General features: G+C 32.6%; 2 long non-coding RNA genes across 2 annotated transcripts; both read left to right on the top strand.

Moving 5' to 3' along the window:
- The first annotated feature begins 642 nt into the window (after positions 1 to 642).
- LOC143586964 (uncharacterized) lies at positions 643 to 1,920 on the top strand. Its single transcript, XR_013144797.1, has 3 exons — positions 643 to 1,142; positions 1,179 to 1,728; positions 1,823 to 1,920. It is a non-coding gene; the product is annotated as an uncharacterized LOC143586964 (long non-coding RNA).
- Positions 1,921 to 2,360: 440 nt separating this feature from the next.
- On the top strand, positions 2,361 to 2,984 carry LOC143586963 (uncharacterized). The gene is made up of 3 exons (XR_013144796.1): positions 2,361 to 2,442; positions 2,530 to 2,697; positions 2,772 to 2,984. It is a non-coding gene; the product is annotated as an uncharacterized LOC143586963 (long non-coding RNA).
- Positions 2,985 to 15,229: the final 12,245 nt, after the last annotated feature.

Below are 15,229 nucleotides of genomic sequence, written 5' to 3'. Positions count from 1 at the left end.
CGTAGGTTATTGTGATATACCAGAATTTATAAACTGTTATAGAGCAACTCAACACTTCAACTATTTCTGTTTAATGGAGGATAAAATTGAACTGATAACTGATTTCAGCTTCTGATTACTCTATATTTGGTTATTAATAAACAATAGGTCGTCTATCTATTCTGACATTGACTATTTTGTATAGACTGATCGAAAATATGTTACTTTTGAAACTTTATAATCACTGTACTATGATGTCATCATCATCATCATCGTACTCAGTATATCCCACCAATAGCAATGCTATGGTAGGGTCTGAGGAGGGTAAGATGTAGACAGCCTTACCTCTATCCCATAGGGATAGAGAGGCTGCTTCCAGTGATAGTAGTTTTGCATCAAGCCTTGGACATAAGGCACATAGCACTCAATCATCGGGACACCGGCTGATTGGTGCATGTGCCCTTGTCTTTCGGCTATCAACGCCACCACATGATGCCTGATTAACCTTCCGCCACTTTTAACGTTATTTTCACGAGATTAGTAAAATAACGTCAAAATTAGTGCAATTTTACTTTTGCCCACCCGAGGGTTCACACATACATACATTATATGCGCGCACCGCAAGCAGGGCGTACCAATCACGAGATTGGTACTATGATGTATGCTTGTTAAATTTAATGAGGTATCTTTGTCCTCGACTCATCTGCAGCCAAGTATTCTCCCTTTTCTGGAATCAAGAATGGAGCGGTTATTCAGGAAGCAAGGTGCTTTAATGATGCTCAGATAGCTTCAAGGAGGTGTTCCCAGGTGCTTATTGTTGTATTTTGATACCTGATTTGTGCTACATAGTTTTTTGATCCAACACATTATATATTATATTCTTATCTCCGTTGTTGGGTTATTACAAAGCTGCTTTAGCTTATGAATCAAGGGGAAACTTTCACTAAGGTTAGATCCTATTTCATAGACTGTTCAGAAAGACAACAGTCAACTTTCATGCAGACATATAAATGGTTTCATTATTTTAATCCATGCCCTGTAGGAGAGAAACTAGTTTCTGTGCTTATTTCTAGTTTATATATATTTTAAACATTTGTCATTTATCTTTCACTAGAAGCAGATAGGCAAGCCTTTATACGCATGCTTTTAAAATTTGTGAGTATGTGTATGTTAGTATGTTTGTTGTATTTGGTTTATAGAAATGTTTAAAGTCTGCAAGAGTAATTTTATTTGAGTTGTGTATATGTTTTTCCTTTCATGTGCATATTTGGGTTGATGCTTTTTGATCTTGTTTAACTTTTTCTTGATATTCCAGTACCTTATTGTTGGTCAATATTTGTTGGCTGAAGCTACAAAATTATTCTTTTCAGTAACAAAACTTTTTCCAAGCTAAAGATACCAGATTAAGAAGAATGACTTGTTTGATCATTAAGGAACCCAACCTTTCTTCAAACGAGGTGTCAAGTAATAATCTTATCTCTTTGATCGTTTATGTATTTTTTTATCTTGTTATGTTTGATAACATAGTGATTTTCTTTATGCATGCAAAGTTATTATTGTCACAAGTTCCCTTATGAAAGATATGAATAACAAGACTGAAGTGTACCGTGCAAATGTTATTCATGTTCTTTGTCGCATAACAGATGGAACCCTTCTTACTCGAATTTAGAGATACTTAAAGCAAGCTATTGCTGATAAAACCCTGTGGTAGCTAGTGCAACATTAGTTAGTGGTATCCATTTGGTTCAGGTATAACTTATTATTTGAACATTTACATTAGCGTGTCTTATTATTATGGTAAAAGTTAAAACTCTAATTATTATTATATATCCTTGAATCTTAGACGAACCCGGAGATTGTGAAAAGATAAAGCAATGAGGTACAAGAAGCCGTTCAACTGAGGGATGCACTTGTACCGTTTCATGCACTTGCTTTGCTGCAACAGGTATGACAGTTGATTGTTGAAGATTGTAATCTTTATGTTTAACAAGCTTATTTATGATTTGGATGTTCCTATTAAGATGATTTTCTCTTTGGGTTCCCTTAGTGTAATTACAAATGTTTCTCTTTGGGTTCCCTTAGTGTAAAGTGGATATGAAAAATATTTCTAGTCACTATTGCTTAATCAAAACCTATCTATTTGCAAATAAGACAAAATGACTGGTAAGCTGTGAGCAAATTAGTGACCAGTTTGACAAAGGGTATCGTTCATTCACCTCTGGCCAAATGCCTACTGATCCGGTACACCAGCCGTGTATTTGTGTTTTTTTGTATGTAGGATTGTTGCTTTTTTGTGCAAGATTTGAATTTCCAACACATAAAAACTTCTGTTCAGGTTGTTAAGGCAAGCATGAATAGTCAAACTGGGGACATTCATTTTCTGAATATTTGGAAGCGATTTCACAATTTGATGACAACCCTAATGACTAATATTGCATTTCACAATCTGCCTATCATAAAAAGGTACCATTAGGCTTTTAATCATCAGTTTACATCTACTTGTTCCAACTCTATTAAGTTTTCATGTTTTTTCTAATATGTACTAAATAGTGGTGTTACAAATTTAGAGATTTGAGCACATCTGAGATAGGCAGGCTTGTATCAGTAACCTGAGTGGTGACAAGTGAGGATAAACCTGAACTCATTCAATGCACTTTCAAGTGCTTGGAATGTTGAACAATTGTCAAAAATGTTGAGAAACAATACAAGTACACTCAAGTATGAATGATGCTTTGTGTTTTATGGTCAGAATTAGATTATTGTTTCATTAATTTGTAGTTGCTTGTACTCAGGAAACTGATCGATGGATGGAGGTACGTGATTGAAGAACTGTGATTGAATGCAAGAGAAGGAAATAAAGGGAGTAGTTGTAAAGATTCCATGCTTAATTCATAATTCAGAATGTTTGGAAATGTATTATGTTAGAATAACTTGGGTGTTTGGTATTTTAGTTCGTATTCTTCTGTGAAGTTATTTTATAATTTTGATAAGTGCTTAAATTTTAAAATATGGACTTCATTAGCATGTTTGAATTAGAAAATGGAAGACAAAAAGAGAAAAAGTAAAAAAAACATTTTGGCACAGAAAAATCGCAAGTTGTAAAACAACAGGACGCAAAATGCGGTCGCAAAACCGTTGTAAGGTGTAAAAACGACAAACGGTCGCAAAAAGGGTCTCAAAAGGCAGTTGCAAATCGGTTACAAAAAAAATCTGGCTGCAAAACCATAAACGGTCGCAACATTTGCGACCGTTTAATTATCGCAAAACTCCCAACCGGATTTTCGGTCGCAACTAGACAATTGCTATCTTTTTGCAACCGTAATTGCCGTCGCAAAAAGCCAGTTTTCTAGTAGTGTGTAAATATAAATTGTTATATATATTAAAGCAACTATTCCATGCTAAATAAACTATTTTAAGTTTCTTTGAAGCAAAAAAATAAAAAGTTTGAAGATTCTCTCTCTCTCTCATGCATATTCAAATCTTATTAAATATATAAGAGCAAGTGCAACGGTGATGGGTGGGGGTGGTCCGTGGTGATGTGGTCCGTGATGATATGGCTCACGGACGAACGGAAGGGAAGAAGGCCCTTACGTTGTGGAGGAAAGTTTGCGGAATGAGGTTTTAGGGGAAGGATTGGCCAAAAAAAGTGGGGCAACATATCTCTCTCTCTCTGACATTGCAGCAGTACAATTTTCCTTTCTTCATGTACCCGATAGCTTGATTTCATATGTTTTACCAAAGTAAAAGTTATTGAAAATTTTGAACTTATTAATTTATTAATATCTGTTACGTATCAATAAATTATTAACGTGTCAAAAGCGTAAAATAATTGAGATATTGATATTCTAAAATATGTGTGTGAGAATTTGAAAATGGGTGAAATGGGCATATATGAGTTTGTCCCATATTGTTTGAATAATAAACTTGTGAGTGCCTTATAAGAAGGAAGACTGTATTAGGGCTCGAGCGATGGGTGCAATGTGGCTCACTTTGCATGCTTGCATCGCCGTGAGCCTCCTTCGTATTTTCAACTTATGCATATGCAGAAAACATGCATACTTGATGATACCTAGGGATGAGCACGGTACCGTACCGGTACCGAAAATACCGATCCCGAAAATCCTAAATTCTTGATACCGGGACGGTACCGGTACCGAGGGTAAAAAATCGGGAAATACCGGTACCGTACCGATCCCGAAACTTATACTTTGGTACCGATTCGGTACTGGTAACGATTTTGCTCATCCCTAATGATACCCACTTCATCTGAAACTTTTCGTTTGTTCATTATTGTAGATAGGGACTTGGTGTAAACACTTATAAGTGAAGCTCAGGGCTCGATCAACACGAGCTTAGACGATGGTTGGAGCGCTGCCAGTTGCAGCACAAGCGAAATATCGTAAAAGAAGACACGACTCAAGCACTCATTGAAGATCGTTCAATAATACGCGACAAAGCATTGATCAAACACCACGGTATGAATCAAGTTTTATAAATATGTTGTATTTAATGTTAGTTTCTCATTTGGATATGTATACGGCGTATTTGCTACATTTTCCCAAAGATATAAAAAGAGTATCATTATTATTTAATAGGTTAGTACTCAGGTACTTACACGACCGGAAAATATGGTAAAACACAAATACAGCTAGATGTTTGTATATATATGAGCAATTGTAAATGTTTATATTATTATTTCTTATATAACGTGCCTACTCAAATTAATGAATTGTTGTCTGCTGTCATTGCACAAAGCCACAAATCGTTATTTCTGATGGTCCTTAGTAACATAACCGATAAACCCACTTTTAGCATCAATTTAGGATTTGACATTCCAATCATCTTAAGCCTAGTTTTATCCTGAACAAGGTCCGATTGGCATATATATATATATTAGAACTTAGGTATCCGTGAACTACACGACTTGAACAATTTAAATTATATAGGTCATAATTTTATAAATGAAATAATGATAAATAAAGTTATGTACAAGAGTTGGCTCGATCCCGCGAGAGAAGAAGAAAAAAGGATACGAAAAATGGGGAGGGTTCGTTGTCGTCACGAGTCAATGTGGGGGGCCAGCGAAGAAGTCGAACGTTTAAACGAGGTGTTCGGTCGTTTCGAAACCCATACCTTGGAGCGTACCGCTACCCTCCAACAAACCAACCAGCACCACGTAAAGTTTGTCGCTATGTTTGAATTGCGAGTAAAGACAGCGACTTCCTCGTCGTGGCCGGATTAAACGACGAGGCCGCATTATTGAAAGAAATGACGAATTCAAAAAACGCACGAATATTATGAATATTAGTTTATGTTTTTTTTGTTATGTATTTTTTTATATTTCTTTTTAAATTTTAATGTATTTTTATCTATTTATTTAATTTAATGAGTTTGTATTTGTTTGATTCAATTATAAAAAAAATAATGAAAATAGATGACGTGACAAAAGAGGGCTTCAACACCATTACATCTTTAAAATAAAAACATAATATTTGCTAATTGGACGCCACATAACGTAAGTCACCCTATTTTTTAGTTTTTACACTACACGTAGGCTAACAAAAGATTCCTACTCATCGAAATTTTGTTTGTTAAACAAAATATGACGAAAGAAATGTTAAATGTTTAGGAAGTGTGACATCCACCCACTTTAAGGCACTTGAATATAACACTAAGGGATGCTTTCTACACGTTTAACAATCTATGTCACATATTCAAAATATAATGATGGGCCTGCTTGCTTTTGTACTAATTTGTTTTTTCTGTTCTAAGCATAACCCAAAACTTCTATATATGCCTAAAGTTGGACAAATTGTATATTAATAACAAAACTGATACTCTTTTATAAAACACTTAAATTAAATATTTAATATCAATTTTACGGTATTCAAGTGAAAACTCAAATTTTTTTAAAGTTGTATTTACAAATTTCATATTATTTATTTGAAATATTTTTTCATTGTCACGTGTATTTGTAATAAGTACTCAACTTATCATTGTACTTTTTATACATATATGATTAACTAGCTTTTAGCCCGCGTATTATGCGGTTTTATTTAGGTTTTATTTTTAATCATTTTGCAATCATATTTATGTAATCAATCGCTTAAAATTGATTTATTATAACTTTTTTTATTATATTCATTCATAGTTTATATACTTGAACCTATTTTGATCCATTGTATTACATGAGCTTTTATAATATATGTGTTGTTTCTATTATTATTATTATTATTATATTTTGCTTGATTTTAATTTAAATTTTTGTATGAAAGTTTGTTTATATTTAATACATATATATTAGTCCGTTCACTACACATGTTTATGTTCGTAAAGCTGTATAGCAAACACATTATCCATTTTTACCAAACTGGTTAACTGCACTAGGGTTTGAGTGTTACAGGGAAAACAAAAACAATTAACAGATAGCATGTAGAATAGTGGAAATGTATTTTGACATAATCCGGTCCAGTAACTTACTATCCTCGCATAACCTGAAACACACATGTTCAAGTCAACTTTCCCGTTAATTCGATTTTACAAAGATATACCATTAAAGGCAATTAAAAAAATTTATAACAAAACTTACTCCATGACAACGAATTATCTTCAAATGCATAATTGAACCACATTTGTGTGGCCATTTAATGCTTGTAAGATGATTTGACTTCTCTTTCTGACATTTGTAACAACCGTTAGAACCATATACTAAAAAAATGAGAAAAAAAGTCTATAGTAATCATCTTTGAAGCCAATAGATTTATTTTCTCAGAAATCTGAATTTTGGAAACCAAGGACATAAATCAGCATCGAATAACCCTCAACACATAACTTCATCTTTAACTGTTGCATGCCATATTCGCATCCAAAATAAACACAAAATATACCTAAATTATAACTTCACTAGTTAGGAATAAGTTATCGTAACTACTAACTCATAAATTGTGAGCCTCGTGTTACTTTCAAATACTTGTTGATAATTTATAATATGATTGAATGCGGAAAATATGGTCCCATTTTTTTTAACAACCACAAAATATATGTGTTTCAACGTTTGGTTTAACTCAAATAATCTAAACCGATATGTACTTTTAAATCCAATACGACACTAAAAAAATAACATTTTACAACTTTCAAGTAGAAGTAAAGTTTCAACTTGTCGTCTTGTAGATGTGTGTTCGTGTTTCGTCCCGAGCCCTTGATCATCATCCAACACCCATATCCTAAGACAAACAGCCGCACAAGTTAGTATTACAACATAAAAGATCATGCTATAAGGGTATGCACTAACACCAAACCAAAACGCAACAAACTGATAGGAGAAAAAAGAGTGGGCGTAGCCTACGCCACTACAACTTTGGGGCTGTAAAACAACATATTCTTGGCCTAAGTAACACCCGCAGGGGGGGGGGGGTATGATACGTCCCCTGTAGCACCACGTCTTATTTTCTTCATCATTAATTGACACATCCAATTCCAAGCTTAACGTACCTGTTTCTAATCACGATATCCACAACTGATTGAAGTTAAGTAATGGTATGAAACAATATTTCAGCATGATTCCTAATTAGAAATCATTACCGTTGTATTACGATAAACCAAATTCATACAAACGGGTCAAAATCAGGTTTTTTGCTTTATTGTCAACCTTTCGTTCCCTACATCTCTCATAAACATTTATATTTTCTTTATTAAACATAACATACTCTTACAACTAAAAGATAATCTATTCGCCCGCTTGACCCGTTATCATTTGGTTAATCATGTATACACTTTGACCGGTTTCACCCTTTATAAACATATTGCTGAAATTGATGATTTTATTAAAGAAACACGCATAAAACCATATCAAACTATTTCAGAAAATTCTACAAAAATTCCATAAAATAACTTATGATGTTAACTAACATCCTGCCAAAAACCATGTCCTAATAAAATGATTTAAGACCCTGAAACAACACCCGCAAGTGAGCTGACCTGGTTGCTGAAAATCCTTATTTATTAAATAAACAATTCACAAAATCACAACCAGCGTTTTCAGAAAAATCTATAAAAATGACATAAATTCAATTATCATATTAACTAACTTTTGACTAAAATTCATACAAAAATAAAATGATTAAAGCCCTGAAATGACACCCTCAAGTGGGCTGGCCTCGTTCAGACAGCTAACATAAATCGGTTATGCAGACTTCTTTTAACCACTTAGTTCAAACCATTTTACTTGAAACCTTTTATAAGGACTAGACAAATGTTTGAAGAATGATGAATCTAAATTTAAGTGAAAACCGACACTGAAAAATACTCGAAATAATCCTCGACCGTAACTATGTACTATAGATAGCAATACATTCTTCAACCAACAAATCACAATTCAAATCTCATAAAACATATGTCTGAAAGTTAAGTACTATAATATCCAGGGTATAGACGACTTACCTTGTACTTCATTACTTTGCTATTGTTGGTCTTGGTTCCTGGCAATCTTCAAGTCCCTTATGTCATGCCCAATCCTTGTCACCAAACCGAGATTCCCTATGACATTAACCATTTTGAATACATACGGGTCAATTCAATATATCTTTTAACATTTTACATGTGAATCCATCCATATTGCCTCCGAACTTATTTGGTTCATTTATTATGTACTTACTTGTACAACATAACATAGATATCATCACATTCTCATGTTTTGACGTGTTAATAATCATCTTACTTCCCCAATTTCAATTCATAAATGATTACTTATCAATGAAGAATGTAGACCATCAATTATGAGTGGTGAAGTTCATAATACAAGAAGGCTAACCGCATTTATCTAGTATTCCCATAGTGTTTAATATAGACATTCTCACAAACACTTGGTGTGCATCAAACATGCTCTAAGCTTTATTTATTAATTCCACTCTTTTCTTAAATTAACAACACGCGTGAACTAACTCATCAGACGTTATCTCTAAAGTCATATATGCATATCATGAGATCAATTAAGCTCCTAAACAATCAAAGTTAAAACTTACCTTAACCATCATGAACAACTAAGAACCCAAACATGCAATTGAACCCATGATTCAAAAACAACTTTAATCATCTAAACAAAATCATTTATAGTTTCTATACCAAAAATTCGAACAACATGGGTTTTTACTAACAGATTACAGAATAAGGAAGATCACTTACTGGCAACCATAGAAATCAAAGGTAGATAACATGATCAAGCTGAATCCCGTAGACTTCTTTTCATTATTTATTAAATAGTTAGCTTCCGTAAAATTAATAATGTTAAATCCATCTACTTTAGAATTTTGATAATGTGTTTCTCATGGCTAAGATAAAACTTACAAATACTTTAGGAAAACAATGATTTACAAGAATCAAGCATAAAATACAACCAATAATATCATGTTTTTAAGTTGAAAGCAACCATCTTGTAATTATATACATATTTTAACAACATAGTAACACAACATTCTAAATCATGATCTAATAATACACATCATTGTTCACTAATCTCATGATAAACCAAACCATTAAACCAATAAACTGAATTGAAAATCGCCCGTCATATCTCCAAGTCTGTTTCACCAAGACCCGTAAAATACACAAAATCATCAGCGGGTGTAATGGATTGCACGCAATTCAGATTCTGCCTAAAAGACCACCTAGAAATGCATACCAATAAATAGCTTGGCTAATCGAGGGTAATGCATTCAACTGAGAGAAGAAATGAAGAATGGATCCAACACCAAACCTATGTTAAACAAACTTAGATAGTCAACTACTCAGCATATTAGCACATGTCAACTTGATAATCATATTCAAACATCTAGATTTACACCAAGGGATGCCACTTATGAGTAAATCTTAAGACTAAATCTTCAAACTCCTTAGCGGTACTATAAGATAAAGATAATCACATGAATTAACTTCAAACGCTTTCAAATACATATATAAAAAACTTTTTGTTGTTAATAGTCGGTCTCTGGTTTAATAAAGTGATGCAACTTGCAAACCATGTATTAGTCTTTGAATGGAAAATGAAACTCATATAAAGAATCAAAATTACAAATACAAGTATGCAATAAAGAGTGTTTGGATCGATTATTAAAACTACTTGTTTTCCTAACGCCTTCTATAATAAGCAACTTCAAAGTAAGTGTACATGTTTTCAAGCCTAACTTACCAGGTGGTGTTCAGATTTCTTAAATACACACCTAATTAAATCAAACAAACTAAAAACACCACAAAGATCCTATTCTCAAATCTAAACCCTTAACCAAAAAACTGCTTAATACACAATAAAAGTAAGACAATTTGTTGCATACCTTGATGAAGCCAATTTCCTTGGGATTGCCGTGGAAGCACTGTCTGGAGCACATAGACCATTATTACCTTGTAGCCACCCACATTTACACCACGTATTGGAACATCACTCCAATGTACGAATTACATTATGATGCCTACTTGGTTATAAACTTAATGATGTGTCAATCGTGTGATTGTTACTGTGTTATTTGCGTTTTCTGTTGAGGTTATTGGTTTCATTTCAGCCAAATCATGGGCAACAAAAGTGATTCAAGCTTTAGTGCCATCCCCGCCACAAAATAACCATCACCACAATTATGTTTGCTGCCATTACGGCCGTTTACGATCCTCTAAAGCAGACTTGTGTCTGTTCCAAAATTTCGTCCGACCCTTTTAACTTTTCGATCTAGGGACATCACCAACAAATAGGAACCATCGCAGTTTCTGATTCACAAACATCAAATCTATTTAAGATCGCATCTCAAGGTAATGATTAAGATTAAATTGAATGTTACAAACACCAATGTATATATTTAATTAAATTTTATCATGAAATATAGGATACCTTAGAAGCAGCCTACGTAAACAACTCCTCCACAGCCAAACAGAAGACACGACACCTGCCAAAATAGGTAGGAACAAATAAGAAAGAGTTGGTAAAGAGGAAAATATGCTACAAAGCGCAAATGTATTTATGTGGTTTAATATGGCAGCACTAAATAAAGAAGATTAAGATTCATTGCAAAATCTTATATTTCTAAATTCCAAATGTAAGGTTACACCTACACTATGATTTTAATTTGTTTAGAATTGAGAACGTACATGCATTTGGCCAAAAAAAAAACAACGAAAAATGAATAAGTGAACATAATGGCATCAATTAACAGATGAATCAATTGTCTAGAAACTCATCACTAATGAGGAAAATAGGACTATTTAATTTATACGTTCAAGGAAAACTACAACCAAATTTTAACATAGACAATTCACCTAATAATTCAAACAATCTCTAAACTAAACAAATAACCTGCAAGAATTTAAATTACAGCCATTTCAAGACATAAACGAAAACCACAAGTGATACTACGCTCCATGCCCCCAAAATGCTCGAAAAGTCCCAAATACCCTTTAAATATGAAATGGACTAAACTTACAACATTCACTCTCGAGTAATCTGTAGTTGACTATTGCCACACAAATCTTTCTATTGCCTTGTTTTCTTGGCTAAGAGTCTCGCTTCCGTTGTTGCATAACGAGTCAGAAAATAAAAGTCACCAAGTAAGCAAAAATATGAAATCAGACTGGCTGTGATTTCGATGGCCTCGTTTTGAGAAAGAGACCATTTGATGAAATTGGAAAGTGAGCTCCTTTACTTTGAAACGAACATGTAAAAAATTCAAGAAAGAAATTACATCAGATTCATCAATTTTGCAAAAAATCATAAATAAGTAATATTATTTTTTATCTATATATTGCTTTGTCTTCCCAACGATAGTATGCGTCAATTAATTAAACTTTGCTTTACAAAGTCTTCTGAAGTGAGCAGAAGTGAAGCGCCTAAATCTAAATACAACCAAATTATTAGGGGTGTCAAACGTGTCAGGTTGGCGGGTTAACAGGTTGACGGGTTGAAATGTGCAACCCGAACCCGACCCATATTATTATTCGTGTCAAATATGTCAACCCTAACCCCCCACACATAAATTCGGGTCGACCCAAACACGACCCGTTTAACCCATATTTTTTAAACAGGTTAATTTATATAATCAGACATACAAATTATAATAAAATCAAAACCATATATTGCGAAATTCAAATGAAATTTAAGCCTGAGTCGATTTAGATATTAATGGATTTGACGATATGTTCATGCATATTGGTGAATGAACAGAAGAAATGCATCTAGGGTAATGAAATTTTGGTTGAGAATTTAAAAGTGTCGTTCACAAAAAATAGAATTTAAGAGGAGACCTAAAAAGCTAATATGAGGAATGAAAAATAATTAAATTCTTCAACACATTTTAAAACTAAAGAGTGAATATAAAATTAATTTTAAAATATCTAAAATTAAACGGGTTAACGGGTCAACCCAAACCCGACCTGTTTAGAAAACAGGTCAACCTTTAAACGGGTCGTGTTAGCCGACCTAAAACCTGTTTTTTCTCGTGTCGGGTTCGGGTTGGATTTCGGGTCGTGTCAAGAATTGACACCGCTACAAATTATGTATAGAGATTCTAATTTCATCAAAATCAAAACCAAACCGATTAATATCGATGGTAGAACAACACATTCTCGATTTAAAATTCAAATATATTTGATGATATAAAATGACTATATTTATAATACATTTTTTACATAATATAAAGAGACTTGATTATCTTTTTTTTTATTTGTATTAAATTATTCATTGTAATTTATACATAAATTTATCCCTTTCTAAAGCTAGTATATTATAGATAGATAGATTTTTATAAACGACGATTAGTGTTTAATAATAAATATAATACCCAAATTTTTGAAACCCTAAAACTGAATGCTTATATGAGATATCAATACAAAATTTATTAAAGTTAATAGTTATTTTAATATAAACTCAATTTTTAAAAATTGTTTAAAGGATTCTAAATGATATGTTTAAATAAAAGTTTAGGGTGAAGTATAATTAAAGTTAAACTAAAAGAGGTGAGTATATAAACTATAGATTTAATTATAAAATAAAGAGAATAAACTATCTTTACCATTACTTAAAACTTGATTTTGTTGTCATCTTCTCCACCACGACTTTCTAACAAACTTATCCGGTGAACTTATTTTTCCGGTGACTTATAAAAACTAAAATTAACTACCGAATCGACCAGTTTACAATGTCGTTAGACTCAAGATGTTTTATATATCTAACTATCTATGTAATTGTCTATCCTAAAATCTTATGTGTCGCTCTTACATCGCTTCCCACATTCTCTAGAACCACCAGATTGCTTGATTTCTAAATACAGGTCTTCCATTGATTTAGCCCTCGATTTTAACCCGTTTAACCTTTACTCGGGTCATAACATCTCAAATACGGGTAAACCATCGTCCCTTTGATCTCCTTAACCAATCTAAAACATCGTGCGTGATCACAGCAACCCCAAATCACCAATGCAACTCTATACCCCTGCCCCTTTCAATTTCATTCACCAATCGTCCTCCGTTGCTTCTCTGTCGACTAAGAGTATCAATTATCGGAAAAAATCTCTGATTAGCTGTGAAGAGGATTTGTAAGTTTTTGTTGAAGAAGATATTATTAAGGTAGCTTTCTGATTTAGCAATTGATGTCAATCAGAAGGTTACTATGAGTTTAGAATGTGACTGGGATATGAAACTGATCTAATTTGTTGTGGTAATTTAGGTTATGAACTTCAATTTTGAATGTAAAGTAGTTTTGAAATTGATCATAGTTATAATTGCCCTTTTTATAGCTATCCTAATAACCAGTAAAGGGCGCAAATTGGCTTCAAGAATGTACAATAATGAAGCAATGCCATTGGATGCAACATTTAAAATAATGAGGTCTTTCGATGTGAAAAATGTAGCTAAAGTCTTTCATAAAAATGTTTTACATTCCATACCCGGTCATAGACAAAAAAGACACCAGATTTTTCTTTTTGAATATCTTTCATGTTGTCCTTATAAACACACGATTGTTCAACTATCACAATATTCTTATAATAAATATAAAAAATAGAAAATTTGTCTATGATTTTTAAGACTGTTTATTTTTTAAAAAATTATTATAGTTTTTTTCAATATAAAGATGTCTAAAAAATTGAATGTTAATGTACTCTTTAAACATAAATTCTTTTATATATACATTTCAATTTTAAAAAAAATATATTTATGACACTTAATTATTATATTATTTTTTTTATATTAAGTATGTTTAAAATATAATTTATGGCATTAATAATTCAATCAATGGAGATTGACCAATTAATACGGTAGATTGAGTTTATAATCAATACTATATTTAGAACTAATATTCGATGAGAAGTGATTTTGGCGGGAATTTGATGATGAGAACTAACCTCACAATGCCATGTGTCAGAATTATTTTCTTTTATTAGTATAGGTAAATATAAACGAAACCTTTAAAATCCTACGTGTCACAATCCTCCATCTCCTATGGAGTTACCAGATTGCTTCTTCTGTGAATATGGATGCATTTATGGATCTTTTAACCCATGGGTTAGGATATGGTGAAACGGATTATATCACATACATTCTGAAACCCTACCTCTTGCAATAGCCAATCGCTGGTTGCAGATGACGATATCAATCACCAATTGATCGTCGGCTTTGAAACACCAAATAGGCTCAGTAACCCCGAACATATTCCTCATCATCGATTCAAGGTAACTCCGATTCTTCCATGGATATTGTTTATTTGTAGAGAAGAAATCATGATCCATGATTTTCATACTATTAAAACCCTAATACATGTTTGTTCAGGTAATCGTATAATGCTAATTTATTAAAAGTTCAGAAACACTATCATAAACTGATTAATACACATGATTGATTTCATGTGCTTAACAAAATAATATCATGTTATGTTAATATGCTTCACTAACCATCACTTTTCCACTTATCCAACTCTAATTCATCAAACTTATTTATTATCAACTCTTAAATCTATAAGAAATCATCGTGAGGTGTCCTAGGCACATATCAAAGACAACCCCAAGTAAAAAAATGTGGTTGAAAAATATTTGTCAGAACAATTTATCATTAGGTATCTTACTCAAGATTCAAGAACATGATAAAAGTTGACTTCTTTTTTTTTTATTATACATTTTATTATAATCATAAATGTGTTTCTTTCTGATTCAGTTGGGCTTTTGTTAGGCTATTTTAGGCCTTTTGTTCTTCTATTTTTCTCATTTGATCACTAACAAATGGAGTT

The sequence above is a fragment of the Bidens hawaiensis genome, unplaced genomic scaffold (genome assembly GCF_021521415.1).
Source record: "Bidens hawaiensis isolate Kalapana, Puna unplaced genomic scaffold, B.hawaiensis_p1.1 tig00035070_1, whole genome shotgun sequence".
In the NCBI taxonomy this organism is placed as follows: Eukaryota; Viridiplantae; Streptophyta; class Magnoliopsida; order Asterales; family Asteraceae; genus Bidens; species Bidens hawaiensis.
Note: the sequence above shows the minus strand (reverse complement) of the source record. Positions and strands in the feature narration are given on the sequence as shown.